We start from the raw sequence: 14,961 nt of genomic DNA on the forward strand, positions 1-14,961 counted from the left end.
GTACCGGCTGATTGGGTTTCCAATGTTTGCTTGTATACATAGTAGCATCCTTTTCCTCGATAGGGTTATGCCATAAGTAGCAATTTTGCGGAGCGTAAACCACTGGTGAGACACAAGTAACCAGGAGTCTCGAGTGTGCGGTGTGCACTTATTTCTTCAACAAAACATGCGCAATGTTACCAATTATTTTTTCTTTAGTAGAACAATAATGCCATGGTCCTGCTTCATGTACCTAGCATCCTCTAGAAACAACCCATATTTATTTACATGGTTAATTGTTGGTTAGTGGCGATCAGGAAACAGTGAAGGGTTTGGTTCCACCTTGGACCGGTTGATCTTTTCTTTCTTTTCTTCCAAGGAATCTGTACCGTTCATTTAACAAATGTCTCATTATACCTTACAAAGGCATTATTTGCTAAATATTTCTTATTTACATGATATGTTATCATTAGTGAGCTGGCATTGGTACTTTGTTACCTATATATGTCTAGAGAAAATCCTATTTACATTAGTTTATTTTTGTTTTTTCATGTCCGCTTAACCACTCTACTCGTTGCTCGGCATAGCCGGATCTAACAAATATGATGGTTGGCTGGTTCTTTCTAAAATTTCCTTCTTTTTTTGCACTTCGGAATATACAATAAGATCAGTTTTTCAACTTCCATTTTGTTGTTTTAATATGGCATATTAGGTGGGAGTGCGCATACCTGAAAATTGATACTGCAAACCGCATGTTGTATGCCAATGGCATAATATCCTTCTATTTCAATGGAAAATCTGTTGTTCTTTGTTTCTGCTCCAATATATGTTATGAAGTATCTAATATTTGACCTGTAAGTAGTATTTTTCACGTCCTTTGTATTTACCCACTATTAATTTTCTACAGTTCTCTTCCACCTTCTGCATCTTAAGCATCTTTTAGCAAACCAGTTTTCATCATCATGTAGATCTTTCTCTAAATCTTTCGCGTGAAAAGATTTTTCTCTAAATCATGTGATGCATTTTCAGGTATGAGCACCAAACGAAATAATCACAAAGTAGAAAATACCATGTCATTTCATTGAGCACTAACTCAGTGTGTGTAATGCAGAATTGTGATACTGGGACATCCATGTCAATTTGGTATTTACTTTACATCGGCCCATTATTGAGCTTGTGATGCTCGTATTACTGAACAGACATTTGCGTCTACTGTTTCGTTTTGTTAAACACAACTATAAATAAGATGGAAGTCTGCAAGAATAAGCTTTATTTTATCTCCTTCCTTGAATTTTCTCTTCTCACCTATGATTTCTCTTTTGCAGTACATGCTTCGGTCCTATGAAATGTTTCCTTGGGATGTAGTTGAGCTCTGCGAGCATGCTGGTAATAACTCGATTTGAGGAAGGGGCTAGAACATTCATACGAGTGAGAGTGTTCCTTAACATTGTGATAAGCATATAGACTGAATAAAAAACTTCTTTGAAAGCAAACTTAACATTCTCAGTTTGGACTAGGTTTCACCTTTTCTAATATGTTCATCTGCAAATCCATTGTTGGATGGTGGATAACTTTTTCATTTTTATAAATTCCTTCAGCTACATACAACGAATGAGCTCTGGAAGTTTCAGCAATTTCAGAAAAACTAAGGTCAGTACTTCCTCTTTTTTTCTTTGTCTTTTTCTAAATATTTGACAATGAACCCTTTTTTGATTAAACATTACTAAAAAAATATGTTGCTCATTATCTGAATGGATGGCCTTTGGATGGTTTGTCTTTGATGAATTTTTAGTTTAAGTACTCAACATTTCACGTGCCTTCCCCTATTAGTGGCGGTGAACCAGAAAACCCATTTGCAACTACACGGAAGTAAAAAAAAGGAGAGGAGTGAAAATACTTAGGAGCTGGGCTGTTTTAGGCGTGATTTGTTTTGAATTTTCTAATTTTCCTTTCATACGGTCAACTTCACCACCTGTCCCCATATCGGTAGATCTTACAAAGGAAGAATCCTATTATTTTGTATGCTATAATTCTCCATTTGTAAGATCTACCGAAGGGTGAAAATATACGATTTGCTACTAAGAAAAATATACTATTACTATTATTTTGTATGTTATAATTCACTGGATTATTTTACCTTTCTTCTTTATATATTTCCTTCACTTGCTTGTACATGTTTCAAGATGGGAAGTACCTCGGCTCGCGTGGTAAGGTGTTGGCGTGGCTGCTCCCTGATATGCGGCGACTAGCAGATCCATGTCCAGTATGAGCTCCTCCTCCTTTTGTTCATGGCAGCCCGTGACTCCATGAACATTCTCCATCCCTGTTCTATAACACATATTTGTTTGATGTTGCCAACAGATCGATGATTACCCCTTTGTCTAACTCTGCTTATGAGAAGAGATATATATGATGTAGGGAATTAAGTTACACCCTTGTCTTGTGATATATATTACTAAAACCTAATATGACTTAGGATGCACGCCTGAAGGGACTATACATACATGGTTTCAGGCTTTTTCGGTGTATTAGTTTAGGGCACTATTTTCCCAACCTTTTCTGGTGTATAATGCACTTCTTTTGTTTGTTTTAATTCTCTATCCTTCTCATATGCATACACTGAGAAGTTCTTCGCGGTTGGTAACCGTTTAGATTATCAGGTACATGTTTAATATTATCTCCTTCGTTTGCTTTGAGATTAATATTTCTATGCTAGACCATGCTATTTAGTCCTATTTATTGGCACTAATTGTTATATTGGATGCAGTCCATGGATCAACTAATTGGTGCAACGGATTTCTATTTTGTAGATGTTAGGCGATGGTTTCCGAGGAATCCAAATAACCTGGGGTTGTTTTCAGATTTGGCGAGCATCCGGAAGAGGATAGTGATGAAGTCTTCAAGGTCCAGTTAATTGCATTACTCGTGTTGTGGATGTCAAGGTATTATCAGTTTAGATTGCTTTTCATGCCGTAATGCTAATAAGACACTATCTTAAGATTCCTAACTCACATTTCATTTTTTAAAATTTTCTAGCTGCTATTTCTTCCAGGTCTTGGGTGGGATGAATGGGTAAGATGGAGAGTATCACAAAATTTCCATTCTTTCCACTCACTTTGTTTCCTCACCAGTGTTGCTTTATACTGGAGGACATTCATAGCTCTGTCTAAAGAAGTTGTTCTCTTTATTCTTTCATTATCTTAAGAACAAAACTAGGGAAGTGCAGATGAATACAATATTTTTGTTTCTTCTTTCCTGTTTGAGTAGTCATCCCTTACTGATTAAACAACCTACTTTCCTTTTTAGTGGTTCTTTGTGCCCATTTCTCTCTAGGTGCTTAATGATTTCTTTTTGGTTGTAGTTCATTTGCCAATTTTTGTAGATTTTTTTTATTATAAACATGGTTTGAAGATTTTGCATACCACTATATTAGAAATTTCTCCTCATCATTAATTTTCTGAATATCTCTACTATAGATGTTGTTTGATCTCCTTCCAACATGTCCCAAGAGTGGGTTCTCATGTTCAGCACATTTCAGTATGTTCATCATTTAGAGCCTCTAAAGGTTATTCAAATTACCACTTTAGTTATTTTATAGACATTTTATTTTATACAGAGATGTAGTTATATGAAGTAAAGTATAATTATTCATTGCACTACATATGTTAACACTGCCATATTTTCTAATTCTCCAACTTAGCTATGATAATTTAGGTGTTGGATGTCTATCTAAACTGTAATTTTATTTAAATTATTCTTCAATTGGTGATATATGCTAATTTATCATATACATGTTTTCGATGTCTATTCGAGACCGACAAGCACCTAGGTTGGATGGCACTGCAGCCGAGCGATAAAGCCAGTGCTAATTTATCTACTATCATTGCATTGGCCACTTCCACTACACCGAGGACCGATGTCGCCCACCTTCCCTATCATGTCACAATAGTTATTGTCGATCATGTTCTTCCGTTCAATGTACCCGTTAAGAATGTACTTTTTAGAATCTGGCTGATTCCTCAAATATTTGGGAAGTGTGCTCGATGATGAATTAATGTATGTTATAAATGGTTGTGCCTGCTTGATGATGAATTAATGTATGGTATAGATGGTTGTGCCTTATCTATGATCTTGGGCTGAAAATGAGAACAATCACGTTGAGTATTCCCTCCATCACCTGCATTTGGAATTTCCTTCGATTCACTACATTTTGTAAGTCCTAATAAAAGTATAACCACTTTTCTACCTATACACGAATCACACGGGATCGTGCGCCAAGGCGCACATCAAAATCTAGTGGATGTTGATTTCATCTCTCAAGCAGTGTTTCTTTTGTACTTTCTTGCTTTCTGTGTGTTGCCTGTAAGCCGAGCTTTCAGCATTTTGTATCTATCATTTGTGGCGTTATTAATTTGAAGTAGGGATAAGGCCTCTAGTTTAAAAGCTCCATATGTTGACCGAAACACCAAGGATACGCTTGGTAGCTTCCACAGTGGTTGGTAGAAGGTATGAGAAAAGAAAATGTCTTTTCCTAGGGCTACGATACAATTGAGATCCAAAAAAAGTCTGCATGGATGCCAACATTAAGAGTCTGATTGGTTGCTCCCATTGGTTTTTGGTGTTTCGTCTCGTCACATGGCATTTGGCCCAACTGCTTAGGCTAAATTTGGCAGTATGTTTGGATGCCAACAATTTCACTAGGGTTCGGTTGACGAAACAAGATGCACTTCATTTGGTTGTATGCAAATTAAGGAGGATTGTGGTTAACTAAACTAGTTCAATCATAATCACCTTTAATCTACCTAACAATTTATCAATTTGTGATAAGGTCTACATGAAAAAGATGCGCCTTGACATTGTGATTCCATTCCCATCATCGTTTCGTCGAGTATTTCAAACTCGGTTTCATGTTCTTTTTTGAGCCATTTGTGAACGAGCTTTGTCAATTTTTCGCACACGGTCAACCATTTCAAAATTCCTTCGGGGAGTACCTTCACCTCACCATTTCACACTACTTTCGTGTTCAAAATTTTCGGTTTTGATATTCGTAAACAAGTAGATCTATACCTACATATAGTGTACTAGGAAGATGTAGATGCAGATTAGTGGCCAACTTACGAAGATATGCTCGTATGACTCCAGCAACGAAGGACCCACATTTGTGCTCGTCAGAGCCTGGCCGGAAAAATGCTCGAATCGAGCGTTCTTCTTGAACCCTGTTTTTAGCAGATTTAAGAACCACATTATGCAGGGAATCCTTTTTATTGTGGGCTACCTTCTAACGGACAGTTATCATCTCCATGGAAACGCTATTGTGGGCAACCAATCTGGCCCTAAAGAACTCAAGAACTCCAGGCGGGCTAGGCTCCATAACTACCTGGACCGTTCGGGAGGAAAGGGGCTGGTCGGGCAGCCCCTTTCCTCCCTCGTCGATCAGATCAGGTGGGGTGGACACGAGAACGCCTAGCTTGGACACCTCTGATGGTGGAGCTGGAGAAGGAACGGCTTGCGTTTGGCTGGGCTACGACAGCGTTCATAGGACTCCTGACATTTTTCTGTTTCTCAATATCCATCCCTTTCTCCATATATTTCGTTGTTGCTGGTGCTACCTGGTCTGGGAGTGGGAGCTGCGTGCGTGTACGTGGTGAATACGTACTCCGTGCAGACTCGTCAGATATGTCGTGCAACCGGGGCAGTTACCCATAGATCGAAAAGAATAGCCAAACGATAGGTATGGCGATTGGTCAGACGTTAATATTGTCAATTAAGTGTGTTGGATCAGGTGTTGATATCGTTAACTAAATGTATTGGATCAATCGAGCGCGGCAAAACTGGCGACACGTTTGTTCCTCTCCACATCCCCAAATCACATGAGTGATAGGCCTTACCTGTAAAGGATCATATCTCCATGATTCAAAATTTCCTTTCCAAGTTACACGAAACTGATTTCTGGACATCCTTAGAAAGATTGTTGCTAACTGATCAAAGTGAGAGGCAAAAAATATTCTGACAAAGACGTTCTTCAGTCATACCATTGTGACTTCTCAAATGGTGTTATCAATAATCCTACGAGTAGAGGGTTCCTAAGCTAAACCTTGGCTAAACCTAGGAAACCTAAGAAATCTTAATTCTATAATGTCTTTCAAATCATCATAGCCACTATCCTACATCAACAATTCTCGCACCGCACAACACATCACTAAGTAGACCACCCATAGTGAGAGTACCTATCGGCACTAGAATAATTAGTTTCATGTAGTTTTCTGGGACGCGCTTGAATTTTTGTTCATATAAGGACACGGTTAGTTCTTGATTGAGTTAAAACTAACATAATTTTTGGTGAGATGATGCCACTTTTTTCATATGTAATTGGGAAAAATGTGTAATTACACACTCGGTGTGCAATTATCATGTGTACGAATCACTATACAAATCTGACGGTACAAGAATCCTCATACAGCTAAATTAATTATTCGTCAATTTAGAACTAGCAACAGGGTTTGTATACATGTATTGTCGAATTAGTATCGCTTAGGGCCACAAATACGTAAAGCATCTATGGTTTGTATCGGATCCTGATAACCAAATTTGAATCTTCTGATATGGATCAGAATTATAAATAGCATATATGACATAGGTGTTAGACCTAAATCGACAGCAGCAACACAAGATCAACTCGGTAGCCATCTAGAACACCTAGTGCACATGAAACAGAGAGATTTAGGGATGCATTACTGGGTATTGCAGATGCCATCGATGCCTGCGTGAGGCAGGCTTGGTGCAGCGGTGTTGATGACGATCCGGTGGTCGCATACGATCTGGAGATCCTCCTGATCCCCTCCGGGCGCCACCTGCACTTTCATGGTACAACACGGCGAGGTTCCAGCCTTCATGTTGCTTCTGGCCACTCTAGATCGGTAGAGTTTTGGGATGTGGGGGAAGCGGATGTTTTGATCGTCAACTGGTGTCGATCTCTGCCAAATCCCCCCCCCCCTTTATATGGCACATCGCAACAGGGGACCAAAACCATCGAGTTGGTTTTGGCACCCCCGATCAGGGTGCGTTTGTTACATACGAGAATGAGTCATGTGCGAATCAAGTCCTGGACGTTGGTCCTATGGGCCCATCCCTTTAACGTTAAGTTTTGACCTTTTCTCTGTCAATATCGTTTTGACTGTCACAGGGTAAACCTGACAGATCAACCAACATTCTCCCCCTTGATCGTTAGGTTTAAACTTCATTTGCCCATTCTCCATAGGAATAATAAACCAAAGTGAGGTGTTATAACTGTCAATGAAATACCGTTGAACCTCAACACTTATAGCATACCAGCATATTTTGAAATGGATAACATTTTTCTTATTGGGAGTGGTTTTCATAGTGGTCTCTTTATTCCAGAATCATAAGGCTTTTAGCAATCCCATGTCGGCAAACTGCTCACGAAAAATACTGGGTGGTAAGTCTTTCGTTAGCGGATCCGCAAGCATACGAGTCGTACTTATATGCTTAACATTAATTGTTTGATCCTGGATCCTATACTTCACAACATGATACTTAATGGCAATGTGTTTGGCAGCATCACTTGACTTGTTGTTATTCACATAGAAAACTACGGATTAATTATCGCAGTACAATAGAAGTGGTTTTAAAAATGTTATCGACCACTTTAAGTCCGGGAATAAAATTCTTTAGCCATACAGCCTGCCCAGTGGCCTCATAACATGCTATAAACTCTGCTTGCATCCTAGATGAAGCAACTATCGTTTGTTTCGTGATTTTCCACGATATAGCTCCTCCGGCAAGTGTGAATATATAACCTGGCGTGGATTTCTTACTATCCACATAACCGGTATGATCAGAATCTGAATAACCAACAACTTGTAGGTTATCATACCTTCTGTATGTAAGCATGTACCCTTTTGTTTCTTGCATATAACTCAAGACTTTCTTGGCGGCCTTCCAGTGGTCTAGTCCTGGATTTGATTGGAATCTATCAAGCATCCCGGTTACAAAAGCCAAGTCAGGGCGTGTACAAACTTGTGCATACATGATGCTTCCGACAACTGAAGCATAAGGAACCAACTTCATCTGATCAGTTTCAATTTGGTTCCTCGAACATTGAAATGTTCCAAACTTATCACCCTTGACTATTAGAGCAGGTGAGCCAGAGCACTTATGCATATTGAATTTCTTTAGTACTGCTCAAAGTATGCCTTTTATGATACTCCCAACACACCTTTAGACCTATCTTGATAAATCTCAATGCCGAGGACATATGAAGCTTCACCGAGATATTTCATATCAAAATTTAAAGACAAAAGTTCTTGGTCTTGTGCAGCATATCTGATACGTCTCCAACGTATCTATAATTTCTGATGTTCCATGCTAGTTTTATGACAATACCTACATGTTTTGCTCACACTTTATAATGTTTTTATGCATTTTCCGGAACTAACCTATTAACAAGATGCCACAGTGTCAGTTCCTGTTTTCTGTTGTTTTTGGTTCCAGAAAGGCTGTTTGGGCAATATTCTCGGAATTCGACGAAACAAAGGCCAAACATCATATTTCACCGAGACGGACCAGGACACCGAAGGGGAGCCGGAGAGGAGGCCCAGGGCCCCCAGACCATAGGGCAGCGCGGCCTGAAGGGGGGGGCGCCAGCCTGTGAGGAGGGTGCCCCCTGGCCCCTCCGACTCCGCCTCTTCGCCTATTTAACCCCTCGTGACCTAAAAACTCGACACCAATTGACGAAACTCCAGAAAGACTCCAGGGACGCCGCCAACGCGAAACTCCGTTTCGGGGGACAGAAGTCTCTGTTCCGGCACGCCGCCGGGACGGGGAATTGCCCCCGGAGTCATCTCCATCGACACCACCGCCATCTTCATCGACATCGCTGTCTCCCATGATGAGGAGGGAGTAGTTCTCCCCCGAGGCTGAGGGCTCTACCGGTAGCTATGTAGTTCATCTCTCTCTCCCATGGTGTGATCTTTATGTGATCATGAGCTTTGTATCACTATTAATCTATGTGCTACTCTAGTGATGTTATTAAAGTAGTCTATTCCTCCTCCATGATGTAATGTTGACGAGTGTGTGCATCATGTAGTACTTGGCGTAGGTTATGATTGTGATCTCTTGTAGATTATGAAGTTAACTATTACTATGCACTCTAGAGGTTACTTTAATATGAACTCCGAATGTTGTGGAGCTTGTTTACTCCGGCTTGAGGGAGCTCTTGTAGCCCTACACAATGAATGGTGTTTGTTATCCAACAAGAGAGTGTTTGAAGTAGCACAAAGGAAGAGAAGTTATTTATTTATGTGATCATTGTTGAGAGTGTCCACTAGTGAAAGTATGATCCCTAGGCCTTGTTTCTAAGCATTGAAACACCGTTTCCAACAAGTTCCGTTACATGTTTACTTGCTGCCATATTTATTTCAGATTGTTATTACCACTCATATTCATCCATATCACTTGCATCTTACTATCTCTTCGCCGAACTAGTGCACCTATACATCTGACAAGTGTATTAGGTGTGTTGGGGATACAAGAGACTTCTTGTATCGTAATTGCAGGGTTGCTTGAGAGGGATATCTTTGACCTCTACCTCCCTGAGTTCGATAAACCTTGAGTGATTCACTTAAGGGAAACTTGCTGCTGTTCTACAAACCTCTGCTCTTGGAGGCCCAACACTGTCTACGAGGAATAGAAGCGTGCGTAGACATCAAGCTATTTTCTCGGCGCCGTTGCCGGGGAGGTAAGGTAAAAGGTATTCACATCTTCCGACTACTAAGCTATTTCCTAGCACTGTTGCCGGTGTGTGAGTGCTCGAAGCTATTTTCTTTAGATCCTGCAATTGCATCTTTTTGTTTCTTGTTTTTATTTTCACTAGTTAGGCTTAATGGAAAACAACAAAAAATTAGAGATCTTTATGAACTTTATATTGAATTAGGACATGATGTGTTTGAAGAGAGAATTAAAAAACCCATGGAACTTTGTTTGCAAAATAGTTGTAGCAATGTTATTAGCATGAACTCTTTGAACACTATTGTTGCTAATGCTATGGAAGAATTTAAGCTTGGGGAAGCTGGTTGTGATATTTTTTAGTCCCCCAAGTTTTGAGGAGAAAATTTTCTATGATGATACTTTGCCTCCCATTTATGATGATTATAATGATAGTGGTATTTTGGTGCCACCTACTATGGAGGATAAAGTTTATTATGATTGTACCATGCCTGCAATTTATGATGATTACAATGATGGTTGTGATAGTTTTACTCCCACTATTACTAATAAAATTGATTATGCTTATGTGGAGAGTAATAATACTTTTATGCATGTGAATAAGAATGCTTTATGTGATAGTTATATTGTTGAGTTTGTTCATGATGCTACTGAAAGTTATTATGAGAGAGGGAAACATGGTTATATGCATCTTAAAAATATTAAGTTTCCCCTCTTTATGTTGAGAATCTTGAAGTTGTGCTTGTGTTGCCTTTCTATGCTTGTTGCTTTGTGCTTACATGACTTGTTTATTTACAAGATTCCTTTTCATATGAAGTGGGTTAGACTTAAAAGTGTTTCTTATTTGCTTTTGATGCTCTCTTTTGCTCCAACTCTCATCCTTATGTGAGCATCATTAAAATTGTTGAGCCCATCTTAATGGCTATAAAGAAAGCACTTCTTGGGAGATAACCCATGTTTTTATTTTGCTACTATTTTGTTGTGTCTTGGAAGTTGTTACTACTGTAGCAACCTCTCCTTATCTTTATTTTATTGCATTGTTGTGCCAAGTAAAGTCTCTAATAGAAGGTTGATTCTAGATTTGGATTTCTGCACAGAAACAGATTTTTAGCTGTCACAAAATTGAGTAGGTCTCTCTGTAGGAAACCCAAAAATTCTGCCAATTTTCATGCGTGTTCCTCAGATATGTACGCAACTTTCATTAGTTTTAAGTTTTCTGATTTGAGCAACGGAAGTACCTCTTAAAAATTCGTCTTTATTGGCTGTTCTGTTTTGACAGATTCTGTCTCTGTTTTTTGCATTGTCTCTTGTGGACTTTAAGTGAGGCTTTCTAGACGTGGAGAGCTGTAGCTAATGTTTTATTGAGTTCTTGCAATGTGTCACTACAGGACTAAAGTGGATTAATGTTTTTTGAGTACTAACCCCTCTAATGAAGTTTATGAGAAGTTTGATGTGAAGGAAGTTTTCAATGGTCAAGAGAGGAGGATGATATATGATCAAGAAGAGTGAAAAGTCTAAGCTTGGGGATGCCCCCGTGGTTCATCCCTGCATATTTCAAGAAGACTCAAGCATCTAAGCTTGGGGATGCCCAAGGCATCCCCTTCTTCATCGACAACTTATCAGGTCACATCTAGTGAAACTATCACTACAAGAAAAGTTGCCATGGCCGACGAAGTTGAAGTCGCGCCGTGGTTGCTGGTGTACCATGGCCGACGATTTTTGGTCCCTCCGTGGTGCATGTCAAAACTTTTTTTTCTCGTTTTTGAGGCCACCTAGCCCGACGAAAGCGGCCAAAACGTCGCGTATGGTGGCCCGGGACGTGGTGCATCTCGAAATCTCGGGTTCGCCGGCCGAGTCAACGCAAATCCGCACCGCCGAGGGATGTAGGGCCCGGATGGCAGCCTCTCTGGCATTGTTTTTTTCTCGATCGCGCCATCTCGTTCAACGTTCTCCGATAGAGCCGTTTACGATGCAGGATCATGGGTCCCGCATGTCATCCTCTATGAACCAAAATTCTTTCTATTCTTGGATTTTTTTTGACCCGCTGATTTCTGGCTACTTCCTTTTTCTTTTGATCCCTTGCCGCCTTGGAAACGTTGAGACCGCTGCTGCTAAATGGGACCCGCATGTCATCCTCTTTGTGCAATCAACTTTCTTTTCTTGGAGTTTTTTTGGCACCTCAAATTTGGTCACTTGCCTTTTTCTTTCGATCCCCTGCCGCCTTTCAAACGGTGATACCGCTGCTGCTAACTGGGACCCGCATGTCATCCTCTATGTACTATAAAACTTTCTTTTCTTGAATTATTTTTGGCACCTCATATTTGGTCACTTACCTTTTTCTTTCGATCCCCTGCGCCTCTCAAACGGTGATACCGCTGTCTGCTAAATGGGAGCCGCATGTCATCCTCTATGTACTATAAAACTTTCTTTTCTTGGAGTTTTTTTTGGCACCTCAAATTTGGTCACTTGCCATTTTCTTTCGATCCCCTGCCGCCTCTCAAACGGTGATACCGCTGCTGCTAACTGGGGACCCGCATGTCATCCTCTATGTACTATAAAACTTTCTTTTCTTGAATTATTTTTGGCACCTCATATTTGGTCACTTACCTTTTTCTTTCGATCTCATGCCACGTTTGAAACGTTGAGGAACCTGCAGGCTCATGGGACCCGCATGTCATCCTCTATGTACTATAAAAGTTCATTTTCTTGGTTTTTTTTCACCCTCTGATTTTTGGCAATTTCTTTTTTCTTTTGATCCCCTGCCACCTCTCAAACGGTGATACCGCTGCTGCTAAATGGGACCCGCATGTCATCCTCTATGTACTATAAAACTTTCTTTTCTTGAATTATTTTTGGCTCCTCATATTTTTTCACTTGCCTTTTTTCTTTCGATCCCCTGCCGCCTCTCAAACGGTGATACCGCTGCTGCTAAATGGGACCCGCATGTCATCCTCTATGTACTATAAAACTTTCTTTTCTTGAATTATTTTTGGCTCCTGATATTTTCTCACTTGCCTTTTTCTTTCGATCTCATGCCACGTTTGAAACGTTGAGAGACCTGCTGGCTCATGGGACCCGCATGTCATCCTCTATGTGCTATAAAAGTTTCCTTTGTTGGATTTTTTTCACCCTCTGATTTTTGGCTTGCCTTTTTCTTTTGATCCCCTTCCCCCTTTGAAACGTTGAGTAAGCTGTTGGCTCAAGGGACCCGCATGTCATCCTCTATGTCCATCAACTTTCTTTTCTTGGATTTTTTTCACCCCCTAATTACTAGCTACTTTCTTTTTCTTTTGATCTCAAGCCGCATTACAAACATTGAGTCCGCTGCTGCAAAATGGGACCCACATGTCATCCTCTATGTACAATAAATCTTGGATTATTTTTGGCTCCTGATATTTGGTCACTTGCCTTTTTCTTTCGATCTCATGCCACCTTTGAAACGTTGAGTAAGCTGCTGGCTCATGGGTCCCGCATGTCATCCTCTACGAACAATAAAAGTTTCCTTTCTTGGAGTTATTTTTGACCCCTAATTTCCGGCTATTTGCCTTTTTCTTTTGATCCCTCGCCCCTTTGAAACGATGAGGACGTCGTTGGCGAGGTCGGTCCCACATGTCATCCTCTATGAACAATAAAGTTTCCTTCGGTGGATTTATTTTTGACCCCTAATTAATTTTCGGCTATTTCCTTTTTTTCTTTTGATCCCCTGCCGCCTTGGAATTGTTGAGAATGCTGCTGCCTCATTTTTCTTTTGGTCCTGTGCCGCCTTGGAAACGTTGAGACCGTTGCTACAAAATGGGACCCGCATGTCATCCTCTATGTACAATAAAGTATCTTTTCTTGGATTATTTTTGGCTCCTGATATTATGTCACTTGGCTTTTTCTTTCGATCTCATGCCGACTTTGAAACGTTGAGGATGCTGCTGCCTCATGGGTCCCGCATGTATTCTTTTCTTGTATTTTTTTACCAACTGATTTTTGGCTTTTTTTTATTTTCGATCCCCTGCCGCCTTTGAAACGTTGACGACGCTGCTGGCTCATGGGTCCCCGATGTCAGCCTCCCCGTACAAGAAACATGTGATATTTTATTTTGCAGACAATAAACGTTGTATTTCGCTCTGAGCTATTGCAAACGGATAAATTAAATCTTTATATCTACATAAACAAACTTATATGTTGAATCTCCTTGTTTTTTGTTTTTGCGAAGCATAGGACTTTCCTGTTTTTTTTTTGAGAAAAATTCGACCTTTCTTGTTTTGGAGTGGGATGAAATTGTACGAGTCAAAAGGCCCGAGCAGGATAGTTCGAAGGCCCGGATGTCCGGATACAGCCCAATTGAAATCTTTCTTTTCTTGGATTTTTTTTCACACCCTGATTTCTAGCTACTTCATTTTTCTTTCGGTCCTGTGCCGCCTTGGAAGCGTTGAGACCGCTGCTATAAAATGGGACCCGCATGTCATCCTCTATGTACAATAAAGTTTCTTTTCTTGGATTATTTTTGGCTCCTGATATTATGTCACTTGCCTTTTTCTTTCAATCTCATGCCGACTTTGAAACGTTGAGGAAGGCTGTCGGCTCATGGGTCCCGCATGTCATCCTCTATGAACAATAAAAGTTTCCTTTGTTGGATTTATTTTTTTCCCCTAATTTCTGGCTATTTGCCTTTTTCTTTTGATCCCCTGCCCCCTTTGAAACGATGACGACGCAGCTGGCAAGTCGGTCCCACATGTCATCCTCTATGAACAATAAAAGTTTCCTTTGATGGATTTATTTTTGACCCTAATTAATTTCTGGCTATTTCCTTTTTTCTTTTGATCCCCTGCCGCCTTGAAATAGTTGAGGATGCTGCTGCCTCATGGGTCCCGCATGTCATCCTCTCGGAAAGGTAAATGTTTCTTTTCTTGAATTTGTTTACCAACTGATTTTTGGCTTATTTTTTCTTTCGATCTCCTGCCACCTTTAAAACGTTGACGACGCTGCTCGGCTCATGGGTCCCCAATGTCGGCCTCCCCATACCTGCAAATCCTCTTTTACGCAAAGGTTGTATTTCTAGATAGATAAGGTGGATTCGAATCTGCCATGGTTCAAGCAGCTCAGGTAAGCCTTCTTGCACTGATTAATGGAAGTAGTGTATAGCAAGGTCAAGACATGTGGCTCGGTGTAATGAATCTATTTGAATCATGTTGTGGGTTCAATCTGATAGTTCTATTTGAATCTATTTGAATCTATTTGAACCGGTGC

Source organism: Lolium rigidum, chromosome 2 (assembly GCF_022539505.1).
Source record: "Lolium rigidum isolate FL_2022 chromosome 2, APGP_CSIRO_Lrig_0.1, whole genome shotgun sequence".
Lineage (NCBI taxonomy): Eukaryota > Viridiplantae > Streptophyta > Magnoliopsida > Poales > Poaceae > Lolium > Lolium rigidum.